This window comes from Saimiri boliviensis, chromosome 4 (genome assembly GCF_048565385.1).
Source record: "Saimiri boliviensis isolate mSaiBol1 chromosome 4, mSaiBol1.pri, whole genome shotgun sequence".
Taxonomy (NCBI): Eukaryota; Metazoa; Chordata; class Mammalia; order Primates; family Cebidae; genus Saimiri; species Saimiri boliviensis.
The window spans coordinates 166,839,703-166,846,159 of record NC_133452.1 but is presented as its reverse complement, the minus strand read 5'-3'; the positions used below and the strand labels follow the sequence as shown (position 1 = coordinate 166,846,159).

General features: G+C 39.0%; 1 long non-coding RNA gene across 2 annotated transcripts in view; it reads right to left on the bottom strand.

Annotated features, from left to right (window-relative positions):
* Positions 1-1,240: 1,240 nt before the first annotated feature.
* LOC141584424 (uncharacterized) overlaps positions 1,241-6,457 on the bottom strand; it is a 50,205-nt gene continuing 44,988 nt past the window's right edge. For both annotated transcript variants that reach the window (XR_012517482.1, XR_012517483.1), the window contains exon 3: positions 1,241-2,142. This is a non-coding gene — a long non-coding RNA (uncharacterized LOC141584424). The remainder of the gene's footprint in view (positions 2,143-6,457) is intronic.

The following is a 6,457-nucleotide window of genomic DNA, read 5'->3' as shown; positions in this document are numbered from 1 at the left end:
TGTGTTATTATAAAAAATACAAATACAACACTTAGCTGTATTTTGAAAATAATTCAAATACAACCCGAAGCTGAGTTATAGTCAAAAATAAAAATACAACCCTTAGCTGTATCTTGGAAAATAATACAAATACACCCCTAAGCTGTGTTATTCTCAATAATACAAATACATCGCTTAGCTGTATCTTGGAAAATAATACAAATACACCCCCAATCTGTGTTATTTTCAAAAAGACAAATAAAACCCTTAGCTGAATCTTGAAGAATAGTACAAATACACCCCCAAGCTGTGTTATTGTCAAAAATACAAATACAACCCTTAGCTGTATCTTGGAAAATAATGCAAATACTCCCGCATGCTGTGTTATTCTCAAAAATACAAATACAACCCTTAGCTGTATATTGGAAAATAATACAAATACACTCCCAAGCTGTGTTATTGTCAAAAATACAAATACAACCTTTAGCTGTATGTTGGAAAATAATACAAATACACCCACAAGCTGTGTTATTTTCAAAAATACAAATAAAACCCTTAGCTGTTTCTTGGAAAATAATACAAATACACCCCCAAATTGTGTTATTTTCAAAAATACAAATACAACCCTTAGCTGTATCTTGGAACATAATACAAAAAACACCCACAAGCTGTGTTGTTGTCAAAAATGCAAATACAACCCTTAGCTGTATCTTGGAATATAATACAAAAACACCCCCAAGCTGTGTTATTTTCAAAAATACAAATACCACCCTTAGCTCTATCTTGGAAAATAATGCAAATACACCCCCAAGCTCTGTTATTTTCAAAAATACAAATAAAACACTTAGCTGCAACTTGGAAAAAAATACAAATACACCCCCAAGCTGTGTTATTTTCAAAAAGACAAAAACAACCCTTAGCTCTATCTTGGGCAACAATACAAATACACCCACAAGCTGTGTTATTTTCAAAAATACAAATCCAACCCTTAGTTGTATCTTTGAAAATAATACAAATACACCCCCAAGCTGTGTTATTTTTAAAAATACAAATCCAACCCTTAGCTGTACCTTGGAAAATAATACAAATACACCCCCAAACTGTGTTATTTTCAAAAATACAAATACAACTCTCTGTTGTATTTTTCAAAATAATACAAATACACCCCCAAGCTGTGTTATTTTCAAAAATACAAATACAGCTCTTAGTTTTATTTTGAATATAATACAAATGCACCCCCAAGTTGTGTTATTTTCAAAAATACAAATACGACTCTTAGTTGTTTTTTTGAATATAATACAAATAAACCCCCAAGCTGTGATATTTTCAAAAATACAAATACTAAATCACTTAATTCGGGGACCGTTTTACCTGTTTATTCTGAACAACTTGTCTAGCATTCAAAACACGGACAGTTTTAGCTGTGTATTTTCAAAAAGTTGTCTCTACATGCTATAGCTCTTGAAGTCAAAACGAGTGATCTGTGTCCCTTTGAGTTCAGCATTGTTTTCGTAAGAAAGGATTAAGTTCTATTTGAATTCTGGAAAACTGCTTCTCATCCTGTCAATCAACTGTCAGTTTTGTGTGTTAACTTCCAGGAGAGGTAATAGAATCAATCCAAAATCAAAGGTGTATTCAACTCCAGATTGACAAGTCAAATCAAGAAAGCAGGCACTGAGTCAGAAGAGGTATCTTTTCCCAGTAGGCCTTAAGGCCCACATAAATCCCTGTGAAGGAATCGGGAAAGAGACAGAAAGGGACTCGCCTAAGGCTTGTCACTTGAAAGGGCCTGGCAGACTGACTGGCAGAGGGCTTGAAATCAAATCCAAATCTTCGGACGTGTAATTCCACAGGGTGCACCGCCTCCCCCAGGCCCAATGTGACACTTCAATGGCTTACGGAGAGCTTGAAGTGATGGATGTCAACATGAAGATACATTGGATTCCATCGGACCTGTCTTTGGCTCATTGTCTCTAAGGAGAATGTGCCTGGTTCAAATTCTCACTTTGCTTCTCACCTGAGAGATGTGGCCTCAGTGGTCAATGGGAAATGAGCTGATTTCAGTCACCACCCTCTCACTCATCATCAAGAAAATTTCCTTCAACCATACATGTATAGTGTTTTCAGGAGTGCTGGGCTTCATCCACAATTCTGAGTAACATGCTAAAAGAGGAAAAAAGATTTGCTGCTCAGGAATGGAGACAGAAACACAGACACACAGACCCTCAGACAGACACACACACACACACACACACACACACAGTGACACAAAAAACACCCAAACACAGGCCGCACACACCACTTCTCGTGTTCAGCAAAATACTTAGTGTTTTGAGGTGGGCTTTGAACCAGTCCATGCTCCAAAAAAACACACGCCTTTCTCTATTTCAGCCGTCTATTCTCGTAGGAAATGTGAATAATTCTTTCAGACACGGCTCATGATGACAGTGACCACTCTCATTTCACCCTCAGAGGCAGACAAAAGGACTGCAAAGGACTCAGGTGTCGTCCCTGCTGACTGAAGAGGACTGCCATTTCCCCTCGAACCCAAAGTCACAGAAAAAGTAGCTTTCTCTTTGAAGAGCACGCCACTTTTAAAAATACACAGCAGTATTCTGAAAAACTTGTCTAGCATTCAAAGTACGGACAGTTTTAGCTGTGTATTTTCAAAAAGTTGTCTCTACCTGCCATAGCTCATGAAGTCAAAACTAGTGATCTCTGTCCCCTTGAATTGAGCATTCTTTTATTAAGAAAGGATTAAGTTCAATTTGAATTCTGGAAAACTGCTTCTCATCTTGTCAATCAGCTGTCAGTTTTGTGTGTTAATTTCTAGGAGAGGTAATAGAGTCAATCCAAAACCAAAGTTGTATTCAGTCCAGATTGACAAATCAAATCAAGAAAGTAGGCACTAAGCCGGAAGAGGGATCTTTTTTTAGTGGGCCTTAAGGCCCACATAAATCCCTGTGAAAGAATTTGGAATCAGAGACAGAAATGGCCTCTTCTAAGGCTTGTCGCTTGAAAGTTCCTGGCAGACTCACTGGCAGAGGGCTGGAAATCAAATCCAAATCTTCGGACGTGTAATTCCGCAGTGTGCACCGCCTCCCCCAGACCCAATGTGACACTTCAATGGCTTAACGAGAGCTTGATGTGATTGATGTCATCATGAAAAGACATTAGATTCCATCGGACCTGTCTTTGGCTCATTGTCTCTAAGGAGAATGTGCCTGGTTCAAATTCTCACTTTGCTTCTCACCTGAGAGATGTGGCCTCAGTGGTCAGTGTGAAATGAGCTGGTTTCAGTGACCACCCTCTCACTCATCATCCCATTTCCCCTCAAAGCCAAAGTCACAGCAAATGTAGCTTTCTCTTTGAAGAGCACACAACTTTTTCAAAATACAGAGCTAAAGCGGGGACCGTTTTAGCTGTGTATTCTGAAAATCTTGTCTAGCATTCAAAGCACGGACAGTTTTAGCTCTGTATTTTCACAAAGTTGTCTCTACCTCCCGTAGCTCATGCAGTCAAAACGAGTGATCTCTGTCCCCTTGAGTTGAGCATTCTTTGAGTAAGTAAAGATCACGTTCTATTTTAATTCTAGAAAACTGCTTATCATCTTTTCCATGCACTGTCAATTTTGTGTGTCAATTTCCAGTTCAGGTAATAAAATTAGTTCAAAACCGTAGGTTTATGAAAGTTCCGATTGATAAATTTACTCAACAATCCAGGCGCTGAGCTTGAAATGTGGTTAGACAAAATTCTGACTAGAATAACCAGCTTAGAGAAGAACATAAACGACTTAATGGAGCTGAAAAACACAGCAGGAGAACTTCACAAAGCACACGCCAATTTTAGTAGTTTAATCAATTAAGTGGAAGGAGGAATATCAGAAATTGAAGATCAACTCTATGAAATAAAATGAGAAGGCCACATTAGAGGGAAAAAAAGAGTGAACAAAAATGAATAAAGACTACAAGACCTATGGGATTATGTGAAGCAACCAAATCTATGCACGATCGACGTACCTGAATGTGACAGGGAGAATGAATCCGAGCTGGAAAACACACTTCAGAATATTACCCAAGAGAACTTCCCTAACCTCGCAAGGCAAGCTGACATTCAAATTCTGGAAATACAGAGAACACCACAAAGATATTTCTCAAAAAGTGCAACCCCAAGGCACATAATCATCAGACTGACCGGGGTTGAAATGAAGGAAAAAAAATGTTAAGGGCAGCTAGAAAGAGAAAGGTTGGGTCATCAACAAACGGAAGCCCATTAGACTTACAGTGGATCTCTCAGCAGAAACCCTACAGGCCGGAAGAGAGTGGGGGTCAATATTCAACACCCTTAAAGAAAAGAACTTTCAACACAGAATTTCATATCCAGTCAAACTAAGCTTCATAAGTGAAGGAGAAATAAAATCCTTTACAGACAAGCGACTGCTGAGAGATTTTATCACCACCAGACCTGCCTTACAAGAGTTCCTGAAAGACGCACTAAACACGGAAAGGAACAACCACTACCAGCCACTACAAAAACGTATCAAAAGGTAAAGACCGAGGACATAACGAATAAACTGCATCGACTAACGGGCAAAACCACCAACCAGTGACAAAATGGCAGGATAAAATTGGCACGTATCAATATTAATGTTACATATAAATGGTCTAAATGCACCCATTGAAAGACACAGACAAACTGGATAAAAAGTCAAGATCCTTTGTTGTTCTGTATTCAGGAGACCCATCTCATGTGCAAATACACACATGGACTCAAAATAAAGGGATGGAAGAAGATTTACCAAGCAAATGGAGAGCAAAAAGAAGCAGGGGTTGCAATCCTGGTCTGATAAAATGGACTTTCAACCAACAAAGATCAAAAGAGACAAGGTCTTTTACATAACGGTAAAAGGATCAATGCAAGAAGAGCTAAGTATCCTAAATATGTATGCACCCAATACAGAAGCACCCAGATACGTAAAGCATATCACTCCTTCTAAAACTCTTTGAAACAATACAAAAAGAAGGAATACTCCCTTTTTTTAAATTGCATTTTAGGTTTTGGGGTACATGTGAAGAACATGCAAGATTGTTGCATAGCTACAATATGGCAGTGTGATTTGCTGCCTTCTTCCCCTTCACCTGTATCTGGCATTTCTCCCCATGCTATCTCTCCCCAACTACCCACCCCCTGCTGTCCCTCCCCTGTTTCTCCCCGACAGACCCCAGTGCGTAGTGCTCCCCTCCCTGTGTCCATGTGTTCTCACTGTTCAACACCCGCCTATGCGTGAGAACATGCGGTGTTTTCAAAGACCCACAGAGAGACTTAGACTCCCAAACAATAATAGTGGGAGACTAACATTCCACTGTCACTATTTGACAGATCAACAAGACAGAAAATCAACAAGGATATCCGGGACTTGAACGCAGATCTGGACCAAGTGGACCTAACAGACATCTACAGAAATCTCCACCCCAAATCCACAGAATATATATTCCTCTCAGCACTGCATGATACCTAGTCTAAAACTGACCACATAATTGGAAGTAAGTCGCTCCTCAGCAAATGCAAAAGAACGAAAATCCTAACAATCTCTCAGAACACTGTGAAATCAAATTAGAACTCAGGATTAAGAAAGTCACTCAAAACGACACGAGTACGTGGAACCGGGACAATTTGCTCCAGAACAGCAACAGGATAAACAATGAAATGAAGGCAGAAATAAAGATGTTCTTCGAAACCAATGAGAACAAAGACACGACATACCAAAATTTCTGAGACACATTTAAAGCAGTGACTACGAGAAAAATTATAGCAATAAATGCCCACATTGGAAGTGAGGAAAGATGTAAAATCGTCACCCTATCATCAAAATGGAAAGAGCTAGAGACGCAAGATCAAAAAAAGTTCAAAACCTAGCAGAAGACAGGAAGTAACTAAGATGAGAGCAGAAGTGGAGATAGAGGCAAAGAAAAACTCTTCAAGAAATCGGTAAATCAAGCAGCTGGTTTTTTGAAAAGGTCAACAAAATAGACAAGATAGCCATACTAATGACATAGAAAAGAGAGAAGACTCAAATGGATGCAATACAAAATGATAAAAAGGGTATCACCACCAATTCCAAAGAAATACAAACTACCATCAGAGATTACTACAAACAACTCTATGCATATAAACCAGTAAATCTGGAAGAAATGGATAAACTCCTGGACACTTACACCTTCCCAAGACTAAATCAAGAAGGAGTTAATCCCTTAATAGACCAACAATAAGGACTGACGTTGAGGCAGTAATTAATAGCCTACCAACCAAGATATTCCAGGCCCAGATGGATTTACAGCAGAATTCTACCAGATGTACAAAGAGGAGTTCATATCACTCCTTCTAAAACGCTTCGAAACAATACAAAAAGAAGGAATACTCCCTAACATATTTTACGAGACCATCATCATCCTCAGACAAAACCTGGCAGACATACAAC